Source organism: Scyliorhinus canicula, chromosome 3 (assembly GCF_902713615.1).
Source record: "Scyliorhinus canicula chromosome 3, sScyCan1.1, whole genome shotgun sequence".
Taxonomy (NCBI): Eukaryota; Metazoa; Chordata; class Chondrichthyes; order Carcharhiniformes; family Scyliorhinidae; genus Scyliorhinus; species Scyliorhinus canicula.
This window is the reverse complement of record NC_052148.1, coordinates 33767489-33785273: the sequence shown is the minus strand read 5'-3', so window position 1 is coordinate 33785273 and position 17785 is coordinate 33767489. Positions and strand designations below refer to the sequence as shown.

The 17785-nt window shown below is 45.1% G+C and overlaps 1 protein-coding gene across 5 annotated transcripts in view; it reads left to right on the top strand.

Moving 5' to 3' along the window:
* The window catches only part of LOC119963895 (leucine zipper putative tumor suppressor 3-like), a 293965-nt gene that overhangs the window by 201049 nt on the left and 75131 nt on the right, over positions 1-17785 (top strand). For 2 of the 5 annotated variants that reach the window (XM_038793275.1, XM_038793276.1), the window contains exon 2: positions 10410-10526. The exons of 2 other annotated variants lie outside the window; for them this stretch is intronic. The gene's annotated coding sequence lies outside the window, so the exon portion shown is untranslated. Of the gene's footprint in view, positions 1-10409; positions 10527-14293; positions 14539-17785 lie in introns of those variants that run through there. One more of the 5 variants, XM_038793274.1, reaches the window with a different exon arrangement.

Here is a 17785-nt window from a genome sequence, read left to right as displayed (position 1 = left end):
CCTGGCTGGAGAGTGCAGAATGAGGGGCAGTATAGTCTTTTGATAAGGAGTTGGTCAATTAGCACTGAAATGAGAATTTCTTTCACTCAAGAGGATTGTGAATCTTTGGAATTCTCTACTTCAGAGGCTGGTGGATGTTCAGTCATTGAGTAAGGCCGAGATCAGGAAATTATTAGATTGAATTAGGTTTATTGTCATGAGTACCAAGGTACTGTGAAAAGTATTGTTCTGTGTGCAGCTCAAACAGATCATTCCGTACATGGAAAGAAAATACATATTCCGCAAGAGTCATGGGGTAACCAATTGTCCCCAGCCAATAGGATCCGGGCAGGTTCAAATTGTGGCATCTGCCATAGTGGGATTTGAACCCGTGCCCCCAGAGCATTGCCCTGGTCCCTGGATTACGAATCCAATGACAAGACCACTCCGGTACTGCCTCGCCACTAGCATTGCAGTAACGAATAATGCTCTTTAGACAATGACATGGGACCTAGCCAGTTACCTATTTTTATATGGCACTGATGGATGAGAGGTGGCTCATGTGACCCAGCTAAATAGTGCAGCTCATGTTTATTTTTAGTGAAGCTGATTAAGCAGTTAGGAGTAGGAGGGTTGAACATCAAAGTCAAACAGTGTTACTTGCACCTGTTCGTTCATTGTTCCTCCTATTGTCGATGCCTGTCACCTAACCACACCGAGTGGACTGGGGCTAGGGCCGCCAACTCTACATATTCCTGGAGGTGTCATCACATGACCCCCCACCCCACCCCACCCCACGCCATTACCCCGCCTAGCCAATGTATTTATAACTAACAATCAAAAATGTTCACAGAAAATCTAAAACAAACCCATGTTCAGGTGATTTTTCTTCTGCTATACGTCACAGTGGTGATGGGTCGAAGATTAAGTCTTCAATGCCTGAAGACTCCAGAATATTCTGGAAGGTTGGCAACCCAAGGCAGGGCGGAATCCAAGCCGGCAGATCTTTAGAGTTGAAGAAAACTGTCACAATCTACCCCTGTCATGTTGTTTTGTTGTTGCTCAGTATTCCCCATCTGGAATGTTTGACAGCCTGTAGTAAAAGGCAGAACCTGGGGTAGTGAGACTGCAGGTGTCGGCAGGGAGGAGGGTGGGGAGAGAGAGACTGGGCAGGGTTAGTGGATTTATATAAATATTTTTATTCTCCTTTTTCACATTTTCTCCTGTACTTACACCCATCAACAATAAACAATAATCAGCAACAAAAATGTCAAACCCCATAATAATAACACTGATCCCGTCCTCCCACCAACCCCCAAACATCAGCCCGCATGTTTACATAAACAAATGACAAAAAGGAATCCGGGATAACCCATAGTCATCCTTAATATACACAGCTCCCCTCCCCCCCCCCCAACTCTCCCACCTACCCCCCCCACCCCCCCCCCAACTAATGTTCAATGTTATCCAGTTCTTGAAAGTGCATAATGAATAATGCCCATGAATTGTAGAACCCCTCTGAGCTTCCCCTCAGTTCAAACTTAACCTTCTCAAGTGTCAAGTATTCCAACAGGTCCCCCTGCCACGCCAGGGCACAGGGTGGAGAGACTGCTCTCCAACCCAGCAGGATCCGCCTTCGGGCGATCAACGAGGCGAAGGTTACGATATCTGCCTCCCCACCCCTTTTCAACCCCGGCTGGTCCGACACCCCGAATATGGCCTCCCGGGGACCCGGGTCCAGTTTCACATGCACCACCTTGGAAATTACCCTAAAAACCTCCTTCCAGTACTCCTCTAGCTTTGGACAGGACCAAAACCTACGAACGTGATTAGCGGGGTCATTGTCAGGCAGAGAGAAGGTGACGGTGAGAGTTGTCAGAGACGCTGGAGCAAAGGCGAACAGGTCAGCGATCCTGGGAGATGGGCTGCTTCTAGGGCAGGGCCATAATGGTCAGCAGGAGATGGTCTATTGAGAAAGGGGTTGCAGGATTGCTTGTTTTTAATCCTTCAGCCTGAAGATGGCTTTTCGCCTCAGTCCAGGATTAAAATTGCAAGTTAAGAGCCCAGTTATGTCATTGGAGGATAATTTGTATTCTTTTAAAAAAGGAAGCTCAACTCTTCGCTCCCTGATCTTGTGCCTGAGTGGAGAACCTTACTCCCTCAGTGCTGAATATAGCTGGATGGGAGTATAAATTTAGAGAATTGTGCAGAGCGATTGGTCATTAAAATTAATGATTGGAAAACTGGGGGTTCCATGGACTGGATGAAGAACAGATATAAACATGGGAAATTGAAGCAGGAGGAGACCATTCGGCCCTTCGAGTCTGCTCCGCCATTCATTGTAATCGTGCCTGATCATCAAGTTCAATACACTGATCCTGCCTCCCCCCCCCCCATATCCCTTGATCCCTTTAGCCCCAAGGGCTATATCTAACACCTTCTTGAAATTACACAACATTTTAGCCTCAACTACTTTCTGCGATAGTGAGTTCCACAGATCCACCACTCACTGGGTGAAGAAATTTCTCCTCTCCAAGGAAGATCCACATCCAAACTGAAGGGCTGTATTTCTCAGGAAAGACTGAATAGATTTTCTCTTTAAAGACTTGGGTATGACCTGGTAGATGCATTCAAAGGTTTGTGTTTGAGAGGTAGACATCGTGATGATGCTTCCAGTTGCTAGGGAGACTAAAACTAGGGCTGTAAATATCAAATAGTCACCGATCAATGCAATAGAAAATTCAGGACAGGCGTTTTCACCCAAAGGGTGCTTAGAATATGGAAATCACTACCACAAGGAACAATTGAACAGATCAGCATAGATCTTCAAGGCGAATCATTTTGATGAGGTTGGGTGACAAAGGATAGGAGGAGTTCATGCGGTGCAGAATGACCAGCATAGCCCTGTTGCGTCGAATGTCTCCTATACGGTAAATTCAGTATAATTTGGTTTAACATAGAATCACGACAGTGCAGAAGGAGGCCATTTGGCCTATTGAGTGTGCACCCGACCCTCTGAAAGAGCCCCCTACCTAGGCCCACTTCCCCGCCCTATCCCCATAACCCCACCTAATATTTTGGATACTAAGGGGCAACCTAGCATGGCCAATCTACCTAACCTGCACATCTTTGGACTGTGAGAGGAAGCCAGAGCACCTGGAGGAAACATGAGGAGAACGTGCAAACTCCACACAGACAAGTCACCCAAGGCTAGAATTGAACCCGAGTCCCTGGCGCTGTAAGCAGCAGTACTAACCACTGTGCCACCGTGTTTAGGAATTATGTCTAATCCCTAAACAACCAGTTATTTGGCTGAATGGATCCAGTCTTGCAACCAGTACACTAAAGAAAATCTCACACTTGTCCAACAAATTTTAACTTTAACCACAATGCTGAGTGATAGACATATTTGTGTGCTGCTCTTCCATTCGTCATGTTAAATTACTCCTGTTACTATCACTACCAGTGACATGATTGTAACCACCAGTACGAACTTAATGTTATACAAATTTTGAATGCTTTCCCAGACATAGTTCAAATGAAGTGTATTGCGAACCACCTAAATAGGGCTGTGATAGGGCTTTACACCAAATAATGGGGGGGGGGGGGGGGGGGGGGGAGGCTTCAGTTGTATGGAGAATTAGAAAATCCTAGTTAAAAGAGAAGGTAGAAGTGCAGGTTAATGACAAGGAATTTAAACTAATTAAATGGGCTGAGATTAGTAAAGTTTCCAGAACACATAATAGAACTGAGAGTATAGAAGAAGGCAGTAATCCAATGAAAAAACAGAACAAATATGAGAAGGTGGGTGGTCAATGCAGGACTGTGGGTGTTGTACCTAAATGCGTGCAGTACACGGAACAAGATAAATGAGCTTGTTGCACACATTGAAATTGGCCGGTACAATGTTGGGGCATCACAGGGACGTGGCTGCAAAGGGGTCAGGGCTGGGATCCAAATATCCAAGGATATGTGTCCTATTGAAAGGACCGGCAGATGTTGAGAGGGGGCGGGGTTGCATTGTTAGTAAGGGATGAAGTTAAATCAATAGCAAGGAGCGATATAGGATCAGAAGGCATAGAATTTGTGTGAGTAGAGTTGAGGAATCACAAAGGTAAAAAGACCCTGATGGGAGCTATGTACAGCCCCCCCAAGCAGTAGTCAGGATGTGGGGCAGAAAATAAATCAGGAGATAGAAAAGGCAAATAGGAAAGGTAATATTACAGTAATCATAGCAGACTTCAATATGCAGGTGGACTGGGAAAATCAGGTTGGTAGCGAATCCCAAGAAAAGGAATTTGTAGAATGTCTACAAGATGGTTTTTCGGAGCAGCTTATTGTAGAGCCCACTAGAGAACAAGCAATTCTGGATTTGGTGATGTGTAATGAGGCAGATCTGATTAGGGAACTTAAGGTGAAGGAACCGTTAAGGGGCAGTGAACACAATATGACAGAATTTACCCTGCAGTTTGAGAGGGAGAAGCTAGAATCAGATGTAATGGCCTAATTCTACTCCTATGTCTTATGGTCTTATTTGCGTTTTTCTAATTCATTCTCCAGATGTAGATTTCACTGGAACGGCCAGAATCTATTGCTCATCTATACTTGCCCTTGGGAAGGTGATCATGGGGCTTCTAGTTTACCTAGGGTTTAAGACATGGCAGGAGATCCCAGACCCGTGTCATGCTCCTCGTGTGCGATGTGGGAGCTCAGGGACACGTCCACTGTCCCTGGCTCCTTCACGTGCAAGAAGTGTGTTCAGTTGCAGCTCTTGTTAGACCGCTTGACGGCTCTGGAGTATCCGCGATGCTGAGGAGGTCGTGGATAGCACGTTTAGCAAGTTGGTCACACCGCAGGTGAAGGTTACTGAGGGAGATAGAAAATGGGTGACCAAAAGAAAGAGCAAGAGTAGGAAGGCAGTGCAGGTGTCCCCTGCAGTCATCTCGCTGCAAAACAGATATATAGTTTTGGATACTGTTGAGGGAGATGGCTCACCAGGGGAAGGCAGCAGCAGCAAGGTTCATGGCACCGTGGCTGGCTCTGCTGCACAGCAGGGCAGGAAGAAAAATGGCAGGGCTATAGTGATAGGGGACTCGATCGTAAGGGGAATAGACAGGTGGTTCTGTGGGCGCAATCGAGACTCCAGGATGGTATGTTGCCTCCCTGGTGCAAGGGTCAAGGATGTCTCGGAGCGGCTGCAGGACATTCTGGGGGGGGAGGGTGAACAGCCAGCTGTCGTGGTGCACATAGGCACCAACGATATAGGTAAAAAACGGGATGAGGTCCTACAAGCGGAATTCAGGGAGTTAGGAGTTAAACTAAAAAGTAGGACCTCAAAGGTAGTAATCTCAGGATTGCTACCAGTGCCACGAGCTAGTCAGAGTAGGAATGTCAGGATAGATAGGATGAATGCGTGGCTCGAGAGATGGTGCAAGAGGGAGGGATTCAAATTCCTGGGGCATTGGGACCAGTTCTGGGGGAGGTGGGACCAGTACAAACCGGACGGTCTGCACCTGGGCAGGACTGGAACCGATGTCCTAGGGGGGGGTGTTTTCTAGAGCTGTTGGGGAGGGTTTAAACTAATGTGGCAGGGGGATGGGAAACGATGCAGGAAGTTGGAAGGTAGTAAAACAGGGACAGAAGCAAAAGGAAGTAAGGGGAAAAGTGCAAGGCAGAGAAGACATAGTCAAAAATCTAAAAGGGCGACAGTACAAGGTACAGTGACTGAGGGGAGCTTAGTGAATAGGCCCAGTAATACTAAAAGGAATAAAACTGGAGATGTTAAGATTCAAAACAGAGGTAAAAAAACCAACATAAGTGTACTTTACCTGGATGCTCGTAGTATTCGGAATAAAGTAAATGAGTTGGTGGCACAAATCATCGTAAATGACTATGATTTAGTGGCCATTACTGAAACATGGTTAAAGGATGGTCACGACTGGGAGTTAAATATCCGAAGGTATCAAACTATTCGGAAGGACAGAGTGGATGGTAAAGGAGGTGGTGTTGCTCTGTTATTTAAGGATGACATCCGGGCAATAGTAAGGGATGACATCGGTGCTATGGAGGATAAGGTTGAATCCATTTGGGTGGAAATCAGGAATAGTAAGGCGAAAAAGTCACTGATAGGAGTAGTCTATCGGCCACCAAATAGTAACGATATGGTGGGGCAGGCAATAAACAAAGAAATAACTGATGCATGTAGAAATGGTACAGCAGTTATCATGGGGGATTTTAATCTACATGTCGATTGGTTTAACCAGGTCGGTCAAGGCAACCTTGAGGAGGAGTTTATAGAATGTATCCGCGATAGTTTCCTAGAACAGTATGTAATGGAACCTACGAGGGAACAAGCGGTCCTAGATCTTGTCCTGTGTAATGAGACAGGATTGATTAATGATCTCATAGTTAGGGATCCTCTCAGAAGGAGCGATCACAATATGGTGGAATTTAAAATACAGATGGAGGGTGAGAAAGTAAAATCAAATACTAGTGTTTTGTGTTTAAACAAAGGAGATTACAAGGGGATGAGAGAAGAACTAGCTACGGTAGACTGGGAGCAAAGACTCTATGGTGGAACAGTTGAGAAACAGTGGAGAACCTTCCAAGCGATTTTTCACAGTGCTCAGCAAAGGTTTATACCAACAAAAAGGAAGGACGGAAGAAAGAGGGAAAATCGACCGTGGATATCTAAGGAAATAAGGGAGAGTATCAAATTGAAGGAAAAAGCATATAAAGTGGCAAAGATTGCTGGGAGATTAGAGGACTGGGAAATCTTTAGGGGGCAACAGAAAGCTACTAAAAAAGCTATAAAGAAGAGTAAGATAGAGTATGAGAGTAAACTTGCTCAGAATATAAAAACAGACAGTAAAAGTTTTTACAAATATATAAGACAAAAAAGAGTGGCTAAGGTAAATATTGGTCCTTTAGAGGATGAGAAGGGAGTTTTAATAATGGGAAATGAGGAAATGGCTGAGGAACTGAACAGGTTTTTTGGGTCGGTCTTCACATTGGAAGACACAAATAACATGCCAGCGACTGATAGAAATGAGGCTACGACAGGTGAGGACCTTGAGAGGATTTTTATCACTAAGGAGGGAGTGATGGGCAAGCTAATGGGGCTAAAGGTAGACAAGTCTCCTGGCCCTGATGGAATGCATCCCAGAGTGCTAAAAGAGATGGCTAGGGAAATTGCAGATGCACTAGTGATAATTTACCGAAATTCACTAGACTCTGGGGTGGTCCCGGTGGATTGGAAATTAGCAAACGTGACGCCACTGTTTTAAAAAGGAGGTAGGCAGAAAGCAGGAAATTATAGGCCAGTGAGCCTAACTTCGGTAGTAGGGAAGATGCTGGAATCTATCATCAAGGAAGAAATTGCGAGGCATCTGGATAGAAATTGTCCCATTGGGCAGACGCAGCATGGGTTTGTAAAGGGCAGGTCATGCCTAACTAATTTAGTGGAATTTTTTGAGGACATTACCAGTGCAGTAGATAACGGGGAGCCGATGGATGTGGTATATCTGGATTTCCAGAAAGCCTTTGACAAGGTGCCACACAAAAGGTTGCTGCATAAGATAAAGATGCATGGCATTAAGGGTAAAGTAGTAGCATGGATAGAGGATTGGTTAATTAATAGAAAGCAAAGAGTGGGGATTAATGGGTGTTTCTCTGGTTGGCAATCAGTAGCTAGTGGTGTCCCTCAGGGATCCGTGTTGGGCCCACAATTGTTCACAATTTACATAGATGATTTGGAGTTGGGGACCAAGGGCAATGTGTCCAAGTTTGCGGATGACACTAAGATGAGTGGTAAAGCGAAAAGTGCAGAGGATATTGGAAGTCTGCAGAGGGATTTGGATAGGTTAAGTGAATGGGCTAGGGTCTGGCAGATGGAATACAATGTTGACAAATGTGAGGTTATCCATTTTGGTAGGAATAACAGCAAACGGGATTATTATTTAAACGATAAAATATTAAAGCATGCCACTGTTCAGAGAGACTTGGGTGTGCTAGTGCATGTGTCACAGAAGGTTGGTTTACAAGTGCAACAGGTGATTAAGAAGGCAAATGGAATGTTGTCCTTCATTGCTAGAGGGATGGAGTTTAAGACTAGGGAGGTTATGTTGCAATTGTATAAGGTGTTAGTAAGGCCACACCTGGAGTATTGTGTTCAGTTTTGGTCTCCTTACTTGAGAAAGGACGTACTGGCGCTGGAGGGTGTGCAGAGGAGATTCACTAGGTTAATCCCAGAGCTGAAGGGGTTGGATTATGAGGAGAGGTTGAGTAGACTGGGACTGTACTCGTTGCAATTTAGAAGGATGAGGGGGGATCTTATAGAAACATTTAAAATTATGAAGGGAATAGATAGGATAGATGCGGGCAGGTTGTTTCCACTGGCGGGTGACAGCAGAACTATGGGACATAGCCTCAAAATAAGGGGAAGTAGATTTAGGACTGAGTTTAGGAGGAACTTCTTCACCCAAAGGGTTGTGAATCTATGAAATTCCTTGCCCAGTGAAGCAGTTGAGGCTCCTTCATTACATGTTTTTAATTAAAGATAGATAGTTTTTTGAAGAATAAAGGGATTAAGGGTTATGGTGTTCGGGCCGGAAAGTGGAGCTGAGTCCACAAAAGATCAGCCATGATCTCATCTGGCTCGAGGGGCCAGATGGCCTACTCCTGCTCCTAGTTCTTATGTTCTTATGTTCTTATGTTCTTCTGAACCACAGCCATCCATGTGCTGAAGATTGCTCCCACGTTGCTGCGAGTTAGGACATTTTAGGATTTTGTCTGAGTAATTTTCCACATTTCATGAGGACACGATGGAAACATTTCCACACACCCTCAATTATTCATCATGGAAGCACTAGTGAAAATATCAGGTTGAGTTTGTGAATTGGCTTTAAAGTGCAGCATGGAGGACAAAAGGTAACTCCTGATAATGTAAAGCTGGCTGGGGTTCTCTATCCCTTTTTTCGTGGCAGTCTCATTTCATTGTTCTTGGCAATGACAATAGTTGGAATCCTGTAATGTAAACAGAGCATTGCTATTCCTTCTTCATCATGTAAACAGCATTTCTTGGTCTAATTAAGGGAAGGCTTTATTGTGTAACCTTTTCAAGTATTACCATTTTTCAATTACAACTCTGGTTTTATCATCCTTGTCTGCACCTTTTTTAAAAGGTATTCCTTCACGGGTTGTGGGCGCGCTGGCTTGGTCAGAATTTTATGCCCGCCCCCTAAGAGTCATTTGATTTTCGGAATCGCTCCTTTTTCCAGGCATAATTTTCTTCCCCTTCTTACACTGATCTATTTAGCTGAGACCTTTGCCCCAGTCTTGGCTATGTGCTGAGATGTCTTGTCTCAGCCTGAGTAATGAGCAAAGGTACAGGCATAGTAGCCATTTAGCCTCCCTGAGTCTTTTCCGCCACTTATTAAGTTTTGGCTGATCCCAATAACATGTACCCATATTATCCCAAATTCCTTAATACTTCTGGTTAATGTACCCTTTAGAATCGAATAATGGATTTAGTGAGTTACAATTGGTTTTAGAGAACCAAGATTTGCAAAGGGTTTTAAAAAAATTATTCTGGCCTCCGGCCTCTGATTGCAAAGCCCTGAGTTCTGGAGACAGGCCGGCTTGAGTGGAGTTCAGCAGAGGACAGAATTAGGTTCCCCAAATTGAACACTCTGTATCTAGGTTGACAGATAGCCTTGGTTGCTAAGTGAAGAAATAAAGTGCCTGCAAAGTAAACCATAGAGAGTTGGTTGGGATGGAATAGGGAGATATGGGGGGGGGGGGGGGGGGGGGGGGGTTGCAGGAGAGGGCATCGGAGTGGATAACCTTCAGTGAGGCCAATTCTGGGACTTGGAGGTAGTGTGGAGTCACATCCTCTTTGCCCTGTCTCTGTAGTGCTCCACCCAGTACTCTGGGCTGGTGTTGCAGAGTGTTGTATCAGGAGAGAGGCCTATTGCACTTAGTATGTAAACTGCCAGTGTGGGGAAAAATATCTTATTGTTTAACACTTTCAAGGCCCCGATAATGTACAGTACTGTGTCAGAGAGATATGATTCTGCTTTGCTGCTGTGTCTCATATACATCATTTTGAATTCTTCACTTAAACAAGTTGTGCGCTTAAATTTTAGCCTAACTAAGGCTACTGTAAAATATCACTGCGAAGCTCATCCCTGGCATTATTCCACAACAAGGTCCATGATCATCACAACTTCATAAATCAGCTGCTTTATATGTATTGCACTTGGGTTACTGCAGTACTTAAGTTGGATGCATGATTGGACAGTGACTAAATACTTTACTGTTGCTACACTGCGATATTCCATCATATTGTTGCCCTAAAATAGTAACATGTTTTAAAAGGAGGGACATTCTGTTTTAATGTTACAAGGTGCACAATTGCACTTCAATTTCAGATCACCCATACGAAAACAAGCCACCGAGCCAAGGAAGGAGAGATTAAAAGTGACCAAAGTTTCAGTCAAAGAAAACCACTTTGAAGACATTTTGAAGGGCGAGGAGAGAGACCAGAGGTATATGGGGAGGGAAGTTCAAAGAGTATCACGGGCGGGAGGGGGGTTGCTGAAGGGTTCGCCACCAATTGTGTGCCTCACGGAGGGATGATTCTCAAGCGGTCAAATCAGAGGATGCATAGAGGAGGATCATAGATAGGGTGGGATGAGGAACAATTTAAGGATGAGAGACTTATTGCGGAAGGAGGGTAACCGACGAGAGATGGGCAGACAAGGCTTGACAATGAACAAGATATTTGTGTCAGGATTTTGTTCAAATTGGAGTTCATGAATGTGGTGATATGCCTTTGGGCTATATCATAGATGGATGGTGTGTGACCTCCAACCAGCAGGTGGCACTGCAGACACACCATACGGTCTCGAGACCAAGGTCATGTGACCAGTGACTCCCATATAAGGGGAGACGCATCCGGCCATCTTCAGAAGAAGATTGAGAGGGTAATAAGACATACAAGTGAATGGTCGGAGCTAGGTGCAGATTCCAGAGGAGTAGTCAGCAGACTCCATGATAACGTGCTCTGTAACAGATTGCAATCTTACCACACGAGACTCAATAAAAGATTCTGGTTTAGACAAGTCGAAGTGTTTGACGGATTCCTTCATAAGGTATAAAGGACCAAACACAACAATGAGACTTAAGACAAAGTGAATTGGAGTAGTTGAGCCTGGAGATGAGAAAGGCCTGAATAAGGTTTAAATTCAGCCTTGAATGAGGAAATAGTTTGGTACAGTCAAGGTACATTCCAACAATGGGTGAAAGGTAGGGCAACTAAAGCTCTGGATGTTGAGATATGATATGATCAAGCAGAAAAATACTTTTTGCCTTTTGACAGACATGACAGACCTATTGGGTGTAGCTCGGCACAGTGTGACTGATAAAAGCCAGGAGACCCCGCTCCTGGGATCTACCCCGCTCGCAAAGCCTCGCGAGATCCAATGCAATCTCGCGAGACGTTGAGATGTAAATCCTGCTCATTGTGGGCGGGATCATTCTTTGGCAAATCTGCATATTAGGGCAAGACAGCTAGTCTCACTCTTATGTGCAGATCCCTGAGGTAACTCAGGCTTTGGGAATCATCCCCTTCATCTCAGAGACCTCGGGCGAGCGCCGTTCAGTATTAGTCTCCACAAACAGGACTAAGTGCTGAGGGACGTACTCAAGCTTGGGGCAGCTGCTGCCAAGGCGCAATGGGGAAAGGCCACTGTGTAAGGTCTCACCAGCAAATGTACACCGAGGGGCTGGTAACTGTGTAAAACCCCTCAGTCTGTGTCATTAGCACTCCAATGTACAAAAGCACTGAAAGAAACATGACAATGTAAATACTTACAAAAGAATTCTAAAGTAAACGGGGAAACGTGCAGAAAGTCATCCCAATTGAATGTAAGAAAGCCAAGTGAATATGCAACATTGATGGAAATGTACAGTCACAATTTGAAATGTTCTGTAATGTTTATTAGAGGTTTTATGAATAAAGTATATTTTTGTAAAAAATAAATTGGTCTCCACAAACGGGAACCAGACGGAACGGCACTCGTTCGGGTCTCCGAGGGAATCGAAGGCCTCCAGCTGCATGTCCTTTGGACAGGATGGTACCCTGGCACTCCTGGTGCCACCTGAACACCGTTGTAGTGCCACCTGGGTGCCAGGTGGGCACTGCCAAGGTACCAAGCTTGCATTTGCACGTACAATTGGGCAAGGGGTGACCTGCATGGGTTGGGGGGGAGGGGGGGGGGGGGGGGGGGATGAGCTGGAGTTCCTCCCATAGTGTGTTCAGGCTGGGAGGGGGCGGTCAGGGTTTACTTTGGGGGTCTCAGAGATCGGATGCAATTTAAAAATGGTGTCCTGATCTCTCGCTACACTGGGGAGTTCCAGCGAGCGGAGCTCCCCAGTATACATGCCGCCTTTGCTGCGCATTCCCTGCTGAAACCCCTTATAAAACACGAGTGGGGTTGAATAGCCACGTGTTTATCAGTGCTGCCAGTGCCGGGAAACAGGCAGCTAAATGCGCTCGCTATGATGGGGTTTGTTCTCATTTAGTTGAATCGAGCCCATTGCCAACATGAATGAAAGTTCGAAGGGTCAATCTGCAACTAACTCCCTTCATAATATCCTGTTTGAGAAAACCTTCAGATAAAACATACAAATATTAAGGAACGATAAAAAAACAATAGGTTAAGCAAAACCCATCACCTTTAATGGATCTTATCATCATTTGGATGACTTTTCATATAATCTCTGAACCTCATCTCTCTTTCCCACCATGTATGTTTGTCTTTTGAACTCATTTATATTGACAGTGTCATTGGATTCCCTGGTAACCAAGTCCGTAATTCTACAGCTGACCCATTAAGTTTATCTGCCTTTACTTTATCCTTCTAACTCCCTAAGTTAGCTTGTGTCGTTTTGCTATTTGAACAACTTGAACAACTAGGGGCTGGTTTAGCTCACTGGGCTAAATCGCTGGCTTTTAAAGCAGACCAAGCAGGCCAGCAGCACGGTTCGATCCCCGGACAGGCGCCGGAATGTGGCGACTAGGGGCTTTTCACAGTAACTTCATTGAAGCCTACACGTGACAATAAACGATTTTCATTTCATTTCATTTTCAACTTTACCACAGTTAACAAATTGTTGGAATTAACATTGACAATTCACTCTGTAATCTTGAATGGGTCCAATGGTTCCTGCACAAAGCTTCAACTTTCTCACGTGAGAACAAGCTTGAATTCCTTAATACAAAAGCAAAATACTGAAGCCAGGATTCTCTGGCATTCTCACACAGTGTCTTTTAGAAAGATCATGGTGCTTTTTCACATCTTTGGGTGGGATTATCTGGCCATTTCCACTGGCGGGATCTTCCGTTCCTGCCGACGGCAACCCCCCATCATGGGTGGGATGGTCCCTGGTGGTGGAGGGTGCAAACAACGGAGACCCCGTTGACAGTAACAGGACTGGAAGATTCTTCCACCAGCCAATGGTGGGCTGCCTCCCCCACAACAAAAATGCTGCGGGGGGGAAACGGAAAATCCCATCCTGTCTTTTGGATGATGCTGTTGAGCTAATCATTGCTTCTATCAGCTTGGATGGATTTGAAAGATCAGTGATTCAATTTGAAGAGGAGTAAAATAACCCCAATGCCTTGGCCAACATTCCGCCCTCATTCAGCATGGATATTGATCAGTCAATCACCTTAAACATAAATCTGCAAGTACAGAAAATCCAAAGGGAAATGTGAGAAAAACATAATTAGCAGTGAAAAGTCAGGGTCTGTGGGCTTTTGTGTCAAACTCTATCAGAATTGGTAATTCATTTGCGGTCAATGGGATCATGCTGTGTGCAATTTGGTTAATGCATTTGATCACAGGACAATGAATATAACTCTCAAGAAATTCAATGAAGGTACAGTGTTTCTGGAAATCCAGAGGACAGGTTAAGGCACGATATAACTGCAAGTGCTTCCTTTCACTTGGCAATCGATCCCCCCCCCCCCCCCCCCCCCAAAAGCACCAACAATTACGTCTGCCACATACTTGTGTTTCTTCTTTTCTACAAAGACATTCTCCCTTTAAGAAAAAAGCAAAGTCAGGAGTGTATTTAGTTTTCCACATTATAATAAAGGGCTGTTAGAGCACTGAGCGTAATCCATCTGAATGGAGGTGGGAGTGCCGGCTGCCCGCTGAGTCTGTTTACATAGTTGGTAGAGGAACAGTACTGCCAGTGCAAATAGCCAGTCGAGCGCTGCTGACAGTTTTGACATGTGTGCTGCAGAATGTCCTTTAACCCCTCCCAGCTCCTGTTTGTGTGTGTGTGTGTGTGAGTACATATATCTTCCTGTATTGCAGTTTGCCACTTGTACAGTGACAAGGTTAGCAGCAGGCTGTGAGGAAACCCTCCCATAGAAAACTCCCCGAGCTCATTATGCTCCACAGCAAGGGCTGAATTCAGAAGCTGTAAGGGCTTCCCAGGACGTTAATTTTCCAGTCAAAACCTAAATGTACCAGAGGAGACTTTAAGGTATGACGTGTTTCTTTCTTCTATAGTTCATTTTACTTCGGTCAGATTTGTTGCCCAAGAGCTGAATGTGCAGCCGACAATTGATAAAGGGGGCTTATTTTCATTACTGGACTCGAGAGCATGAAAGACTTTGTTCACTGAGGTGTGCAGGAGCTCTTGCATGCAGAGAGCCTACAGATACTGCATTTATTCTGTGGCTTGTGTGGTTTTCAACTGGCTAATCTCCGGTAGATACATACAAACAGGAATAGGGCATTCAGCCCCTCAAACCCAACAGACAATTAGACCACAGTTAATCTGCATCTCAATGCTTTATTTACCCATCTTGATTCTGTCACTTTTAAAACCCTTGCTGAATCACCGAATTGTTTTACAGCGCGGCAGGAAGCCTCTCAGTCCATCGTGCTTACCCCTCTTGTTCAAATAAACAATGCACCGAATGTCGTTCCCCTGCCTTCTCCCCATAACCCGATACATTCTTCCGTTTCAAATACTAAAACTCCCTCCTAAATGCCTCAATTGTACCTGCCTCCACCACACACTCAGGCATCACAGTCCAGATCCTAGCCACTCGCTGTGTGAAAAGATTTCTTCCTCATTTCTCCCATTGTTTCTTTTGCCAATTATCTTAAATCTGTGCCCCTCATTCTACATCCTCCCACTCGTGGGAACAGTTTCTCCCTATCTACTCAATCCAGACCACTCATGATTTTGGAATGCTTCAATCAAATCTTCTCTCTGCCGCCTTTTCTCCAAGAAGAACAGTCCCACTTGCTCCGATTTGTCCCCGTAACTGACGTCCCTCATCCCTGGAAGCATTCTCATGAATCTTTTCTGCACAATGCCGTGGTCCAGAGCGATCCCTCAACCAACTTTGCTACAAAGAGGTTATCTAGTTGATATCACATTGCTGTTTGTAGGAATTTGCCCTTCAAGTGCTTTGGGATGCGCTGAGGTCATAAGATATAAATACAAATGATTATTCCTTTTTTCCCTGTGAGGCTGCAAAGAGCTGCTCTGCAACCTTAACCTCAAAGTCAGAATGGGGAACCTCTGACACAATTGGGAATAAAAGGTGCCCATTAGGGAAAATTCAGGGAACTGGCCTGCAGAGATTGTTCTCCCATGACCTGAGCTACCGAAGAACTGAATGACTGCCTTGATATAGCATCTTATTACATCACTTTGAAACACCAACACGAATCTCACATGCACCAAATTTTATGGAGTGTGACGAGGGAGCAGGTTTTGTGAGGCTCCGGTTCCAACCCTGCAGAATGTACCTAATATTAACAACAACTTTGTGTTTCTACTATCTTCAGTGTAATAAAACGTCCCACAGCTTTCCACACGGGTATTATAAAGCAAGGTTTGACACGGAGTCAGGTAAGAGGTTCAGGCAGATGCCAGAACGCTTGATCAAGAGGAAGGTTTTGCAAGAGGTTTACGTTCCAGGAAGAAAGAGAGGTGGAGGGGCAGAGAGGGTTAGGGAGGGAATTCCAGAACTTGGCTTGCAAGACAAGTATTAGAATTGGAAATGGGGAAAGAAAATGCTGCTTTTTGTGATGAAAGCCCGGTTTCAGTATGAGCTCATTGATTGTAGGTAATAGATCCGGAGTCATGGCCCTCAGGCTATTGCTCGCTCTCTGCTATTGTTGTTGGCACTAACATATTGGAAGTTTCCTTTGGCAGCTGAAGGATTTACATTCTGCATGTTTCCCGTTCTTTGAAGCTTGATTTGAACTCCAGTGAAGCATGGTGTGAGCACACGGCAATACCAACAATAGTCCATGCTGTTCCCCTCACCCACCCGAGCAGCTCCCATGCTGGTGAAGCCAGTGCTTTTTTCCCTTTACCAAAACCACTTGGGGGGGTGGAATGATTAGGGCATTATTTTACTGCTGTTTGTGAGAGCTTGCATTGCGTAAACGGGCTGATGCAGTGCAATGGGATCTTCACATCCACCTTGAAAGCCTTTGTTTAACATTTCATCCAACGCTAGAATTGGGCCTTCCGTCTCTCTGTCTGGTCTAAAACAAACTCATTCCAAGTCTTTCCACTTGGAGCTTACTTATTTCTGTACAGTTGGTGTGGGCTGCTGGATGATACGCAACGGTGCAGAAAAGATTCACTGGAGTTGTTCCAGGGATAATGGAGAAGGTGGGGTTTGATGTGTTAAGTGAGTTAGTTCAACGTTGACTGCAACTGGATACAGTGAAACTAGAAACAGGCTTCCAACACAGGAGATGGGCCAACACTGTTTTATTGAACTTGCTGATTGCTGTACATAATCTGCTGTGGGTTGACACTCTATTAATCTAACTGATAACCTCCTACTGGCTTGACCAGAATAGCTCTCTTCCACATGGAGATTATGCTCACTGGCCTGTGTACTCTAACTATCTCAGTAGCTGTGTCCTGTGAGAGAGAGAGAGCCTTAATGCCCTGTGGGCTTTATAGTGGTGGTGTCCTGTCTGGTGATTGGTTGTTCTGTGTCGTGGGGGTTCATTGGTTATCCTGTGTGTCAATCACTGCCTGTCTGCATCTCATTATGTACGAGTGGATATTAAGACAGGGTTGTTCTTCTTGTGGAAGAGAAATTTGATCGAGGTGAGGACTACGCCATGTGAGCAAAGCGCCAGGTGAGTTCCTGCAGTGCATCTTGTAGATGCTGCACACTGTGTGTGGGTGGAGAAGAGTGTGAATGTTTGTGGACAGGATGCCAATCAAGTGGGCTGCTTTATCCTGGATGGTGTCGAGCTTCTTGTTGGAGCTGTGCTCATCCAGGCAAGTGGAGAGTATTCCATTACACCCCTGACTTGTAGGTAGTGTACGGGCTTTGGAGAGTGAGGAGGTAAGTTACTCACTGCAGAGTTCCCAATATCTGACCTGCTCTTGTAGCCACAGTATCTATATGGCTAATTCAGTTGCATTTCTGGTCAATGGAAACTCCCAGGATGTTAATCGTGCAGGATTCAGTGGTAATGCCATTGAATGTCAAGGGCAGCTGGCTGGATTCTCACTTGCAGGCGATGGTCCTTGCCTGGCCCTTGTGTGGTGCAAATGTTACTTGCCACTTGTCAGCCCAAGCCGGGATACTGCCCAGTTCTTGCTGCTTTTGGGCACTGACTACATCAGTCAATGTTTAAACATCAACCAATATCCTCATCCTTATCATTATCACAGTGCTGTTTGTGGGAGTTTGCTGTGTGAAAACCAGCTGTCGTTATTTTACATTACAAGATTG